Below are 15,868 nucleotides of genomic sequence, written 5' to 3' on the forward strand. Positions count from 1 at the left end.
ACACATTTATCCACCTGATGAAATGAATACATTAGGTGCACGTAAGCAGAGATGTCATGTCTGGAAAGGCAGTAGTGGCTTGTGCCTCACACCACAGAATGCAGTGTAAAGAGGGGGTGTGTCGGTGGTGTAAGCCAAAATTAGCAATGAAAATTTTAGGTAAGGATCTGGAAATATTTCTTAATACTGAGTTCAGGCAGTGGAACAGCCTCCCAAGGAGCATGATGGAAAGCCCATTGCCAGTGTCAATTAAAACTGGACTAGTTTTAGAACTGGGGAATATACTGTGGGGAACAATCCTGCACAAGTCTAGATGACCTAATAATTATTTTCCATCTTATGCCTGAGAATTCAGAGTTATGTATTGCAATATGATTTCCTCCTGACTGAGAAAGACTGAAGCGTTTTTCTCTCATGCAGGATTATTTGTACACTATCCAAAAAATTTCATACACACTAAAAACTAGTAGGGGAAAAGAAAGCATAACCAGATCTAAGAAATTACCCCACTCAATTTGCACCTGCTGTCAGAGTGGTTGTAAAAAGCAGCTCCAGACATTGTTCCTGTGGATGACAACTTGAGAGGGATCAGGCTTGACAGAGACCATGGACAGGGCAGGGTAATCCTTTCTAGACAAAGATGCTCTTTAAGGAGAAATAAAGAATTTTTCTTTCTGTTGACCACTACTGAGTCCTGTCTCATCCCTGTCTCATTGCTGGGGAGCCATGGCTGATGAGAAGGGACATAACACAAAGTGTCCACTTATGTGCAGTTTTGGGGGGAGTAAAATGTTTCTACCATAATTTAGATTTAGGCATTAAGAATAACCAGTGATGCATCACAGAAAGACCCATTTTTTTTTTCCATTTAACAGGGAAAAGGTTAGAGTAGTACATCATCTTGCTGCTTCCATTCTGTACATTTAAGAAACAGTCTGTCCAGCCACTAATTGAGAAGTGAACTTGTATATGAAGAAACCAGTTTAGTAGTGTCAGTAAAAGAATTGATAAAATAAAACCCTTTCAAACTGAGATATACTGTCTACCTGTTCCCTAGATATTTTTTGATTGAAATTTGAAAACCTGGCTTTTCCTTGCTTCTCTTTCCTCATGCTGGATTTTTTTCTTGGCAGCATTCTAAAGCTAAGGGGGATCTTGTGGTAGCACCTGCCCTTCTTTCCTGGATCAAACGTGGCATAAAATAGCTGTTGCTCTGTAAAGACCTCCCTCCACTCCTAGCAAAGTCAACAGGACCTTTGCCATAAACTTTGGTAAACTTTTGGTGCCCACAGTGTGGGCAGGAGGCCAGATGGGCCAGCACTGTGAGCCCACACTGTAATGCCTGGAAATCTGCACCCAAACTTTTTGTAGCCTTTCAAACCTCTGCAAACAATCTGTCTGTAAAACAACCTTCTACCCAAGTCACTTACGAGTCTCACTCAGTTTGCTCCTTCCTGATGTCTTGTTTAAAAGCTGCTGCTTCAATATTAGCTTGAATCAGCCCTTTTGAACATTTACTTACGCTTATTTGGCTTTCTCTCTTTGCCTTTTCTCTTGTCCCTGATATTTTTTTTTTCATCCATATGACTCCATTTCTATTTGCATATATGCTGCTATGAAAAAGATAAACTAACTAATGGTGCCAGCCCTCCAGCAAGGACTTTGAGGGACTTTCTTGTCTCTCTGACTAATTCCTTTTGTGGCCTTGGGAAAGTCACTTATCTTGTCTTTCTTAGTTTTTCCCTACAAAAAAATGGAGTTAGCAAGGTTACACTGACATCCAAGAGATCCTGTTTCTGTTGCACTAGGAAGTCAGCCATCTCCAAATACAGGTTTATTCTATGTGAGATAATTAAAAGCTAAGGTGTTCTAAGATTGTGGATTAATTTTAGCCTCCCTGGTCAGCTCTGACCACACCACTGAGGGGAAAAATTCTGAATTAAAATGAAGAGCTGAAATAGTACTAAGTACTTGATGTTATTAATCATTGTGTTATTTATTGCTGTTTATCTTGTAATTATTGCTCGGGAAATAAAAAAAATCTATCACTGCTCTGTGCCAGCTCTAGCTGCAGCTGTGGATTTAGAGACGAAATTCAGTCTTCAGCCTTTCCCTGGGGCTGATGGACTTCTCCTTTCAAAGTAGGACACTTCTATCTGATGGCATTAACCATAAAATCCCCCATTTCAAGTCTATGATATCCTGAAGGACAACGGCTCATTTCATTTCTTATCAAGAAATCGGGCAGATCAGTCATATTTCCCGAATCAAATGACATTTTCAGAAAATTCATTTGAACCAAAAATGAGGTTTCCTCTCCACAGACTCCAATTAGTTTAAAAGTGGTTTTCTGATGAAAATTCTTGAAATAACTGAGCTGTGTAAAGAAAAATCTATATCTATATATGTATGTATATAGATATATGTACACATGCACAGCCACTGTGAAAGCCATAGCCAGAGTACCCCATCAAGCAGTATAAATCTTTAATTTTGGCAATCAGCAGCAATGGTGAAATACCTTAAGCTTTTTTCCTTTGCTTCCTGCTCGTTTTCCCTCCTCTCATCCCATCACTCTGGCTATTCCAGTGGGAGGGAACGCACTCATTTTCTCCCTAAGTACACAAAATTAGCTGCTTATCTGTTGATCTTCTTACATGATCCTTTAAAAATCCTTTCTCTCTATGTGTGTCCAAGGCCGCTTTTGCCTTCAGAGGAAGCCCAGACAAGCCAATCCTCAGCCTTTCCCTTACCCACTCACAGGGGGCCTGGGCCTAATTAAATTGCTCTCAAAGACAAGAAGGGATGAATTTCCTTCTTTCCATCTCCCTTGTCACCCATTTAACTCAGCTGAGATCCATTCGTTCCTTTTTAGTTATGTTAAAATGGAAAGGGGGGAGCCTGCATTGAGGGGGACAGGCAGGGAAGGGAGAGCGGGAGGAGCAGGAGGTGTGTGAGCAGAGCTGCCAAGGTGCAGCATCCCAGGCACAAACAAAGCAGCCAAACCAGAGGAAATGGGAGGTGACTGGAAAAGGGCAAGCAGCAGGACAATTGCTGGGTTTCTCCGGGCTGGGACCTCCTCTGTGGTTTTTATTGTCTGTTTCTGTACTCAACCTGAAGAAAAATGTGATGTTAAAAAAAAAAAAAAAAAACAAGAAAATGTCTGTGCACATTTCTGTGCATCTATGCCCTCTTTCAGAGGAATGCTTGCTTCTTGCCCCACTCCTCCTAATACCTTTCCCCAGTGAATGAGGAGGCTTAGAAAATTGGGATGATCAGTCCCTGTGGCATCACCCAGGAGGGCAGAAGTGGCCGATTTGGCTCATCCCTGGCTGGTTGCACAGGGAGAGGGTGAAGGGGAGTGCCAGGGCTCAGGGAAGGACAGTATTGGCCCTGCCAATGCCAGGATCTCTGTGCAAGCCAAAGCCCAGGCCTAGGGAAGAGCCAAGCAATTAGCCTTTGAAGGTCACCCAAAGTTGTTGTTTTTTTCTTTTTCTTTTCTATTCTCCCCCCCCGACACTTCTCTCTTCTCAGTGCCGCATCCTCCTCCTCCATCACCCAAACCCCAAACACATCTGAGGGAAGCCATTCAATTAAATCTCTCCTGACTCCAGCTGGCTCCTGAGTGAAAGGTCAGCAGTGTCCGGGAGGGAGAGGCGTGTGCAAGGAGGAGCCGGTGCTGCTGCTGCAGCCTCCCTCCCTCCCTCCCTTCACCTCCCCTCTCTAATGATACCCAATGGTCAATCACTCCCCAGCAGAGCGAGAGATGCCCTGAAGCATCATTGTGGTCAGGAGCGATCGATCAGGTTGTTTTTTTTGTTTTTTTTTTTTTAAAAAAAAAAAAGATAATGATAACCCGCGGACATAATGTCAGTGAGTTTGCGGTGCCTCTCGGAGCTGCTCCTCCTGCCAGGGCCGAGGAGAGGCTTGGAGGGGCTCAGGAAAGCCTCTTCCCCCCACTGAGCCCACTTAGCCCTGCCTTAAAGACAGCTAATTAGACCAAGGGCTGTTATGTCTGCTTACAGCAGAGCTGGAGCGAGGAGGGCCTGGTGCCAATGGCGAGCAGGACTGGAGCAACCTTTGTTTTGGAGAGGCTTCCAGTTAACTGGAGGTGATCGCACAGAGGCACGGCCATAAATAATACATACCTGGATGCAGGCCCTCGCAAGAGGGTTGTGGTGATCCACTGCTCCCCACCCTGTGCTGTTGGGGGGCCTGTATTTTGAGACAGATGAGTGCTCTGTATTGCCAGGCAGGCAGAGGTAATCACCGGTCCACGCTGGAGTTGGAGATCTGAAAATCACCAGGAGGTACTTATCAACATGCGATCTGAGCACCGGTGGATGTGTACAGACCTTTTAAAATTCTATTAGTACGTGTCTGAGTAGATTGTGGGGAAAATACAAACAGTTTTCTAAAGAAAAACTGTCAGTGCCTCTGCCTAAATCTCCTACCCTGCAGCCGAAGCGTGGACTTCTGTTTTTATGGATAAACGTGATTTGTCTTTTAACTGTTGAGATTACGCACTCACTGGAAGGACTGCAGACCCTACTTGCAAGAGGAAATCTTCCCCTTATCCCAGTGTACACTTTATCAGAAAAATAATAATCAAACCTGCGGGCTCTCTGTCCCTTTCCTCCATTGAGGAGATGTAGGACAAATAACTCCATAGCAATAACTTTCTATCCCAATAGTGTTGGCTTTTTGTTTTTTAGTTGTTGTCACGTTATTTTCTGCATCATTTGATGTACAAAACTACATTTTCCTCTGCACCTATTAAACTATTTGATGATGCCTTTTATTTTGCACTATAATTGGGAAAGCAATCATGTGATAAAATCTAAGTTTGTTGTGAAATAAAATAAGCGATGTTGAAAACATCCAAATTATATTGTCCAAGAAAGTTTCTCAGAGATCCTGTTCATGTAGTGAAATTATACTATTATTATTTTTTTAAGTTTTTTAACTTTTGAGAAGAAACCTTTGAGCATTATAAGATACTTCTAACAGACATAGCAGTAGTGCCTCATGATTCTGCCACTACCTCTCTTGCAGTAAGAGTGCTAAAATAACTGTGGTCTCAAACAGGATATTTCTCTCCTTTCTTGTGCAGCTGATTTGTGTATGTGAAATTTGCATCTGTTTGTATGCTTGAGCCAGTAAAGAAAAGCTGCCAGAAGTATGTATTAACGTGCACTAGGAGGACTGAAAGCTCTGTGCAGGCTTTGAGAAAAACACAGGGCAACATTTGATGCCCTTTGGTGAGGAATCACAAAATACCCACGTGGCTTTTCCTTATGAAACTTCAAGTAAAAACAGAGGCATACTTTTAGAGGAGCTGAAAATGGGTCTGACCCTGTTGGGAGCCAGCAGACAATATGCAGAAGCTTTTGTCATGTATTCAACCTCATTAGAAGGATGCAGGTTTCACCTAGAACAGTGGTCACAACAATTAGTTGTATTTTATTTTTCCCAAGCTAGTAAATTGACCTAAATACCTACAACTTTAGAATTCTATAAGTTTAGAGTGTGTATAGGAAACATATGTGGGATTCATTAATTTTTTTAAGCTGTTGAAATCAAGGGCTGTACTAACCATGATGAGGCATCAATACACAGGCCATAATTCCTGGATAAAATTCTTTAATTTCATTTTTCTATTGGGACAAAAAAAATTTTCATACCCAGGGATCAGTTAACTGTGAATAATGATGTTGTACATAAGGTCAGTGATGACATAGCTTTTAACCATCTGTGGCAGTCTGCCTGTTCTAGGGAGATTCCTTAGAGAAAGAACCCAAATGAAAAGGTGGGAAATGCAGTATCTGAGAAGGTCTAGGTAACCTTTTGAAGAGCAGGACTTCTCTGCCTAATGAGGTTTGCGGAATCCTGGTGAGGTGCAAAGCATTCCTCCCTCCTCCTGCCCACCCCTCATTCTCCAGTTTTGCTGTCAAGAGTTGTTGGAGTGACAGGCACAGGTACAAAGGGTGGAAGTGTTCTGCTTTCCAGTCCAGCTCTGGGGTCCAGGCTTAGTTTTTGCTCCTGAATCTTCCTGTATAAAACTGGGGGGAGAAGAGGGTGACTTTAACAGTTCTCAGTTCCTTCTACTGTCCTACAGCTCAATTTTGCTGTTAATGAATTTCAAAATCAGCAAATGGTAAAGTCTTACAGTCTCACCCACAAGACATGGAACAGCTTCCATTGGGCTCTGCTGCAGCATACCCTAATTAATATTTTTTTGATCTAGCGTAAATGTAGAAGTGTAAGCACACTTTCCTGCCACAGTCATCCACACTAATCCCATTTGCTACAGCTGAACTAGGAGACCAAATAGCAAAGGGACCACACACACACAAGCAGCCACTGACTCCCTGTTAAGCTTTTGAATACCAAGTGCTGCTAGATGCTAGTGAGCTATTTCATGGTGTGCTTATCTCCCTTTAGCAATCCGAATTACCAGGTTAGTTACTCTGGTACCAGACCAGACAAACATCAGAGAGTTCTGTAACTAGAAGTGGGAAAGCTTCAGGTGTGCATTGGTCTTAAAAGAAACAACAGCAAATACATGAAGCCATCTGCTGCAGATTAAATATCTGAGGATGAAAGGTGTTTCTTCCTGTTTTAAAGACTTTTGAAATCTTCCTATCTAACACCATGTGTAGGATACTGCACTATTCTCTTTGTGAAACTGGATTACAAGCTGCTGTTGTAATCATGAATAAATCCAAACAGTGATGGTTTTTCTTACGGTTTCTTTGTTGATTCTTTAACTACTTTGTTTCTGAAGTACTGAGCTGAACCCTGCATTTTGTAGACTAACATATAAAGCACTTTTCTTGTTCCTGCTTTATTGGTGGCTCCTGTTTCATCCCATGTTATCTTTAGACTCTTCAGTACTGTCCAACACTGTTTAATTTCTCAGAGAAGTAGGTGGGTGTGAAGTAATGTGTGAAGACGTTTTGATTCCATTTGGCTACAAAACATCCCAGGAAAAATGAATTAACCTTAGTACTGGTACCAAATTTTCTATGCATTGAATTTGCAAATTATTCACCCAAATACTGACTTGACTACTCACTGTCTGAATAGGTAACAGATGTTGAACCCTAAAATATAGGGGCTTTGGTCATTAAAAATCATTTGAATAGTGCCTTGCTTACCTAGTATAACACCACTGATGCAGAGATGTGGCATACTTAATTCAGAAAGAGCTTAAAAAAGTAATTGTAAACATGACCTCATAGTAGTTTATTTCCTCTGAGTGATTCTATGTCAGATTTACTCAGAGTTAAAATCAGAGCTTCTCTGTTAAATGCCAGCACTATGAAAAACAAAATCAAGAAAACAACAACGCACTCCCAACCACCTGAAAAAGCAAATGGTATCAGGCTGTTTTTGTCATTTTGTCAGATTTCAAAATTATGTTTTTCACTGATGTCTCTAAACACTTTTAATCTTCTAAATTTAACAAGTGGTTTTGATTGCATTAATATTTGGAGTGTGAGGTTTTGTGTGGTTTCTGTAGGACTTCCTGTGGAGTTAAGGCTGTGGACAAAGATGCCCGAATCTGAGCTATTCCGATGTGTTTGATGGTATTCCAGTTCTCAGAAAGCAGTGATATTTTAGGAAAAAAATTGGTCCTACCTTAAATCATGCTGAGCAACATGTTCACACCACCTCCACGAACCCATTTTCCCTTGCAAGCCAAGTACTACGGGATAGCATCGTTGCTCGAAAAGTTCCTTAAGTTACCCAAAGTTACCCGTGCTAAAACCAAACCAAGCAAAACAAACCACCAAGCACATTCAGCACTGAGCTGCAGATGAGCATTTCCAGAAATCAGGCTGTGCCCGTTGCACCCCTGCCAGCGCTGGCTGCTTGCCCTGGTGGGGACACGCTGCCAGCGGCTCCTTAGGCTGCCCAGAGGGTCAATTGCTGCAGTAATCTTCAAACTGCAGGTATCCAGTTCATCCTTCAGTCAGCCTGAAAAATGTCAGGATAGCAGGCTCTTACCTCTTTTTGAGAGTTTAGAGCTGTTGTAACCACTCTTATGGTCTCCGCTGCCTATTCAGGGCCAAGTAAAGTATGTTTGTACGTTTACACTGCCATATATAAATGATCACTGCATTAAGCATTTATAGCAAATTTTACTCTTTAAGGTTCCCAAACCACTTTAAGAATTTAAAACCAATGTAAATGATAAAAAGGGATAGGTCTGGTTGAACTACTTAAAATGAATAATTAATTTGACAAATCTATTTCTTTTTCCTTATTTGCAAATTATTCAAGTGCAGAGTTAAGTTCTTTTGTTCAACAGTTGAAGTTATTTGATTAATAGTTTAGGCAATGTATTTCAGTCTACTAATTGCCTGCAAGCTATTTCACATGGCAGTTATGACATACTTTATTCATAATTGTTCATTTTACCTGCTAAACAATGACCTGCCACAAACAACATGGTTTTATTCCTCCATATTGCTTGACTAACTTTATTCAGTTAATTTTTAAGATTCAGAAAGAGGACTGAACAGAGTTCAGACCAGGAGAATCTGAAAAAAGCCCATGGAAGCATCCTTTGCAGGACAATTTCATACAGTCTTTCTTGACAACATGTTGGAAAGACCCCGCCAGATACTTCAAGGGCATAGAAAGACAACTGACATTTTTCTGGTTTTCTAGATCGAAGTGGAAAAATTTGAAGGCAAGCCTAGGTGAGATTCAAGCTAGCAGGATGTAGGCTGGCTCTAGTACCTTGTCAGGTATCATCTGACAGGCTGTTGATGGTTTTGGAAAAACCTGTTCCTGTTGACCATCTCAGCAAAAGCTATCCCACTCAATGGAAAACTGCCAGAAGGGCCTTGAAGTAAGTGTGGATTTGAGTAGTAATATATAAAAATTTCCAGCAAAAATGTACTCTGCGTGTGTGAATTATAACCAGCCCACTATACATGCAACAAAGCCAAGTGATAAGGGACATATTAGATTGTAAAAGAATTGCTAAACAAACTTTCAAGCAGCTTGTTAATAGGTGAGCAGAGGCAGTGTTAATATTTGTGAAGAAATGTCACCCAGTTAATATTTCTGAAACTTGGTAAGGTGTCATAGTGCTGGAGTCTCACAGATATTGATTAAATTTTTAAGCCCTCTTAATAAGGAAGAGGTGCTGGAGATGGAATACTGCATCAAATACACAATGCATGTTGAAGAGTCAAAAAATAACCTAGTGACAGGAACTTGGTAATTCTGAGTCAAAAGATAATTGTGTAAGATTCCTGTGTACATTACAGATTAAAAAAAAAGAAAAGAAAATTCACAGAGAGAGTGAGAAGAGCTGCTCTGTCACCATTTTCTCTTCAGTGTGGGGAGAAAAAAAACAAACTATCACAGTAGTGTTTAAACTGAGGAATATTTTGTAAGGTTTTGTTTTGCCAGCACCAGAATTCCCTAGAGCTTCCAGAAATAGTAGCAGATAATCTCAGAGTGTGGAGACTCATCTTGCACAAGGAAGTTCAGAACTGAACATAATTTTGATGGAGAAAGAGAGAGATAAAGTTTGCCCGCCAGTGACCATCAAACAGGAAGAACTGTTAAACAACGTGATTATGTTTACTTTATAAGTATGAACTGTATATGACACCAACTAGTTATACTTAGATGTTTTAGGGGGGCAGTTTTTCCAAGCTTGAATCAGTTAGCATAACTGAACAGGAATGTAAATTTTAATTAGTAAGTATTAATGAATACTGGGAATTGTTCAAGGACATAAACTCGCACACAAAAATGTACAGTAATCAAAATGTCCTGATTAAACCACAAAAAATACAGCAAAACCAGAAAATAGTCATGTATCAAGAATGGAAAAAAAAACCAGGCATAAGTTATACATTTAGACTTTTATAAGTAACTGATAAAATAAATTAACAACTCTGTTAAACATCAATGGCCAATATGGTTAAAAACAACAGGAAGGCAATTTGAAAACATTTTAGCATCAAAAAGAATTTTAGGTCAGATACAGTTCCACTGAATATGCAGATGGTGGAAATCATAAATAATGACGCAGATAAGGCAGAAATGTTTAATAAATATTTCTGTTCTGCACTTGGAATGAAACAGGAGGATGTATCCATCCCATATGATGTTGTGGATGGAAATGAAAGTTTGCCATCTGTAACAAAGAAAGAGGTAAGGCAGCAACTGCTGAAATTTAACATATTCATATCAACAGCCTTAGATTACTTTAGACACAAAAGTCTCAAAGGAGGGAACAACAATGCTAAATTTAGCCAGTTTACCAAAATGGAGATATCAACCCTGCTTTGTTGTCTTGTAGGCGCCTAATTTTCCTGCTTTGGAAGACTAGTGGAAAAACCTTTCCCCAACATGTGATGCAAAACAAATCTCGCTGAACAAACATAAACCCTTTTATTTATACCTTGGAGCATTCCTTAGGCTGGTACAAACATGGTGATGTTGATGGTCTTTGTTATGAGAAGGATGATCTAATTTTATAAAGTGATTTGAATTGCCTGGTTAACAGCCAAGAACCAGCAAAGTGTCTTTAAATGCAGCCAAAAGCAAAGTAGAACATTTAGGAAGAAGAATTAGGGATGCTCTCTCTGAAAACAGTGAATCAGAAAAGGGCTTGGAAGGGTTCTCATATATTATTACCACAAAATGCATTTGAAATGAGATCAGATACCTCTCTAAGAGTCCTTATGGGAAAAAAAAAATCTATTCTCTATGCATACCAGTGGTCAAGCTTGACTATGACAGTCAGTTTTTTTCTAGTCTGGGAGTTTATGAAAAGAAAGAAAAAAAGTAGGGAAAACATTTTTGAAAATTATTTGTGAAAATAAAAGTGTAGCAAAAGCATTTGGGTTTCAGTTGAGCAAATCCCTGGAGGAATTTTTTTTGCAATACTTTCAAAGGGACCTGATTTGACTATTAAAATGCAGCAGTTCTGTGGTAGAATTCAGTTTCCTAGCATGGGTGGTACTTGATGTAGGCAGATGCTCCTGTAAGCAGAAGACTCATAAAACCTTATAGCAAATACAGCACCCTATACAAAATTTTTGAAGCGTGTCTATGTACAGCACGGGTTCAGATGTTATCAAGAGCAAATGTTCAAAACCTGTGACAGTGGACAGAGTTCAGACATGTGCACTTCTTATTTAACCAGCCTTACCTGAGTCACACAAATGAAAAACTGAAGTTGGAGGAGTGCCAGAACAATTTTTGTGTTTAAGAGCAGATCACTTTTTCAGCATCATCAAGGAGTTATCTGTCTTTAAGACAAGCATTCCTGACCTCATTATTCCTCTTCAGCCAGGTTGGCAGCTGTGAGGGAAAGGGCAGCAATAGACCTGAGTTCATCACATTGAAAAAAGTGTAGCTAACTTAGTGTCATCCTTACCATAGTTTCTAGTTGGCTTGAATTTTGGATGAAAATTGTTCCCATCTTCTTGAGAAATGGCACACAGCTGCACCAGCAGCAGTACACCTCAAACCATACAGTTACAAATGATGAACTAGCCCACAACCCAAATGAGCTCCATCTATTTCTCCAAAATGCTTTACTCTGTAGCCATCAGGAAATCATAACATTCTTTTGTGCTTCGTGTTTTGATGTCAGTGGGATTTGGTGGGATTTCCCAGGCTTGCATCTCTGTTCCACAGTGGGTGGCTGCAGAAAGTTACCCTTCAAAAGCACATTTGTGGGGTTGTTTTGCAGAGCATGGGTGCCAGTTAGCTGGAAAAATTAATTTAGACTCTTAAACAGTGCTTTTAGCTCTCTTAAGAAAAAAAAAATAAATTCCAACTCTGGAAAGCTGATGCACCTTCAAAAGAAATTTTTGAGGGAATTCTGCAGAGCACCTACATCCTTGCAGAGTGAAATGGAGACAAGTTAGAAAGGCCTCTGAAGAGAATGAAGGGTGTGTAGGAGTCAGTGTAGGACACTGGTTTTGCAGCAGCAATTGATGTTCTAGAATAATATCTTGTCTGAGTCACAGCAGCATAATCATTGCCTAGGTGTGGAGATTTACAGTAACAACTGGGCTCTTCAAATGATTCACTGCGTGGCCCTCAGCAAACTACTTAATTTTGCCTTTCAATTTCCTTGGCTATGGAATGGGGATAATTATATTTCTGGAGCTTTATAAACACTTTGGGATCTATAGCTGGAGAATACATAAATGTGCTAAGAAACAACACCAGATTTTTTTCTTTTTTTTCTCCTAGTTAAGACCCTTAAAGACCAGGTTCACCTGCTTGTCATTGTGGAGGTGGTCTACCTGAAGCTGATAGAGTACAAAATTACTCTGGAGCGAAGTTATAGCAAAACTAACTACTTTGTCATCTTTATTCTTGTGTTAGGGACTTTCATTTTTGTGTCTGGTTTTTTTAAATGCTCTTATCAAATCTCTGCTTTTCAATAGAAGTAAATATCTCTGTGATTCTGCCAGACCCATCTTTCAGACTCCTAATGGCTGCTGCAGTGCAAGATATCTTAGGGAGAGGAGCAAGCCCAATGGAAATCACGCCACTGACATTGACAGCAGTCACAAATTTGGCTCGAATTTGGGAATAGATGGCAACTGTCTTCCACCATCTTGAGGCAGCCATTTCTGCTCTAAAACATTAACAGGAAAAAGTGATTTTGAATCTAACCATGAAACCACACTTTGAGGGAGTATAAAGATGCTTAGAAAATTATGGAGGCAGTTAATTTCTCTGAGTTATAATTTATCTGACTCCTTAATGACAATACCTATTTTTGTTTTCCCAATGCAACATACACTCCACTATATACACTATCATTAAATAATTATATTCTAGGAGTTGCCAATAATTAAGGGTTCTGCTCTGCCTCCTACCCCTTCCTGGCACTTCCCCCTCTCCCAGACAGAGGCTTGAACATGATGATCAGCTCCTGGATGTGACAGGAGAAGCACTGCTATGCCAGGGCTTTTGCTGCCCAGCTCTGACTCCCACACACCCCTCAGTAGTTGTCACCTGTGTTTTTCCCACTCAAAGGTCTAAAACCCAGTTCTAGTGAAAAAAGAAAGTTTATATGTTAATCAAAGTCTAATGCTTTTATGCTCCCAGCTCTTCTGTCCCCTGTTGGTTGTATGTTATTTGCTATAATGTCAATATTTTATCTGAAGATCAACTGCTATCAAATAGGATATTTTTGGTTCTGCTGATAATGTTGTTGATTTGCTGCAGCTTCTCACACAATATACGGAACTCAGGAAAAAAAAAATCTTCTCTTTCCCAGAAAGGAGAGGAAAATTGAATGTGTTTTGATCTAATGTGATTTTGATGATACATGTAATGTTTCTCTGGCTGATTTTGCAATTCATTTAGGTTTTTACATAGAAGGTTCAAAAGCAAAGTTGTACCTCCCAGATTTAATGATAAATAATTTTTTCTGCAGTCCTTTCTCTGTTTTATCTCTGTCACAGGCTGATGCAAAGAGGTAAAAAGAAAATAACTGACTGGATAAAAGTAAAACTACCCCTTTTAAAAGCTGGAAGTAGTAAGAAGAGAGTGTCTGCAGACTACAGCTTTCTTTGGTCTAGGGAATCAATTTGTTTCCTATTACCTTCTGGTAATTTGTTCTGTTTCCTAAGTTGAGCCATGAGCTCAGGGTTAACAGGCAGGGAGACAGGGTCTCTTCTAGGCAGGAAAATTTCCAATAACAACTTGAGAATATCAGTGGTTTACCCTATTGCTTTGATAATGATGACAGAAGATACTGATTTGCATGAAAATTTTGTCTTAATTAAATTGAGACATCTCTGCCGATATAAGTTTTATATCTGTGACTTAAACCCACTCACTAGAAATGCAAATTCACTAGAAAGGTAAAAGCTTTCTAGACATACACCTTGGTGATTGTCTGTCTTGTTCTTTGTCTTTTTTCTTGTTCCAGCAAGACTGGATCGTGCCAGTTCTGCACTTCTTCAAAATGAGTCTGTGTTTTACCTTGAATCTGAAACACCAGAGAATTGGTGTTAATTGCACTCGTTTGGGCAGTGTTTATGGTGCCTAGCAGTTAATGGCAGCTGGCTCCTGAGTGTTGAAACCTGTGTTGCACTGAAGGAATTAGGTGCATAGCAAAAATTGTGCTTCCAATTTTACGGCACTAATAGAACTGAGGAATGGAAAGATACTTCCTGTTTATCCCTGGGTCCCTTGGCTTCCAATATTATTTCACTTACAAGCCTACAGAAAGGGAAAATATCTAACTAATAATTCAGTCACCCCTCTGATTTAGTTTCCTCAGCATCCCAGCATGCTGAGCTAAACAAGGGTCCTGTGCTGCCAAGCTCTAGTTAAAATCCATATGTTCACCAAAATACCATCACTTATGTCATGCAGGTTCTGAATCATTAGGTATGATGTTCACATTATTACTCACTAAACAGTTTTTTATACTGTTGAGGCCAATGCATATCAAAATTCATGAATTCTAATAGTTACAAAGAGTTCTTAATGATACCTTCAGAGGATGAAATATACAGGTTTCAAAAGGTATGTGAAGATATGGATATTAGGCATAATAGTTACAGGTAGGAGGAGCACACAAGATCAACAAGCCAGACAAGTTCAGAAACCTTTAGTGATTGTATAGTGATCTGTAATGAAAATTCAAGTGCCTTCTCTTTAATGATCCATTCATCTCTTTGACATGGTTTTCTATCATTCTAACTGGCATGCCTCCTGTTTTCTGAGTGTTTATTGCAAATTTGTTTTGTCAAACAAGTCTTTAATACCAGACAGATCAGGCTGCTTCCTCAACATTCTCTCTGAACGAATTCTTTGTTGTAAGGAAAACACAGATGAATTATTTTATGTCTGGAGGAGCAAGACTGATATGATTCTTGTGGGAAAGAAGGAGGAGAATTTTAAAGTCTCTAAAGCATGGCGAATTGCTTGTATCAAGCTGGTTCTGCCACAGTGCAGAGCACCCTGTGACATGACAGCAATACATGGTTCTGTTCTTGCTGCCTCTTCAGGACAACACTGGGCTGTTTGAATTTTTGCTGTGGTTTGGTCTGTGGGATGGATCCACTGTTCAATTGCTGTTCTGTTTAGAAACTTTACTCTTTACTCTTTATTTCAAGAACCATGGTCAAGTTGAAGTCTCCTTAATAGTAATAAGCATTAATAGGACTAAAATGATATGTTAGGAATAACATGTTATTTCAACTCAGAGTATTGGAGGGGGAAAAAAGCTGAACCAACCTCCTGAAGCTCCTTCCTTCAGTAAAATCTTTTAAATTAACTGCCAATTATTCGAATTGATATTCACTTAAGTTTACAGGCATGTTTCTCTATGTGACACCTTATTACAAATCATGAGAAATTATCCTACCATTTGCAGCGCTGGTCCCAGGTACTTTAAATTCTGCCCAGTGGGAACCCTGTGAGTAATAGTCAGGCTGGGGTGAAAATCCAGAGCATGCAGGCACCCCACAGTATCTTCCTCTCCTCAGTCTTCCTGTGGGTACCTCGCTCCATTTTGAAAGTGGAGCCTTACTGCAGAGAGGGAGAGCTGTTGCAGAATAGCTAATAACCTTGTGAATTCACACCCTGTAGTACAAAAACTTCCCCAAACCATTAGTAAGTCATTTTTTATTGATTTCAGAATCCCATTAACCTTAAAGGTATTCCTCACACATGGTGGAATCACTCAGGAAAGCAAGAGCAAAGCCTAAACTTGAGGCTTCAAGGCCTAAAAAGCATTCATTTAACTCTCTCCTGCCAGTCCTGCAGATTCTGAGTATTTCTGTTCCCTTTACTGCTCCCTGTGACTTTTTCCTGGAGAGACCTGGAGAGCAGAACAAAGAAAGCTGAT

This window comes from Motacilla alba, chromosome 1A (genome assembly GCF_015832195.1).
Source record: "Motacilla alba alba isolate MOTALB_02 chromosome 1A, Motacilla_alba_V1.0_pri, whole genome shotgun sequence".
NCBI classification, from domain to species: Eukaryota; Metazoa; Chordata; class Aves; order Passeriformes; family Motacillidae; genus Motacilla; species Motacilla alba.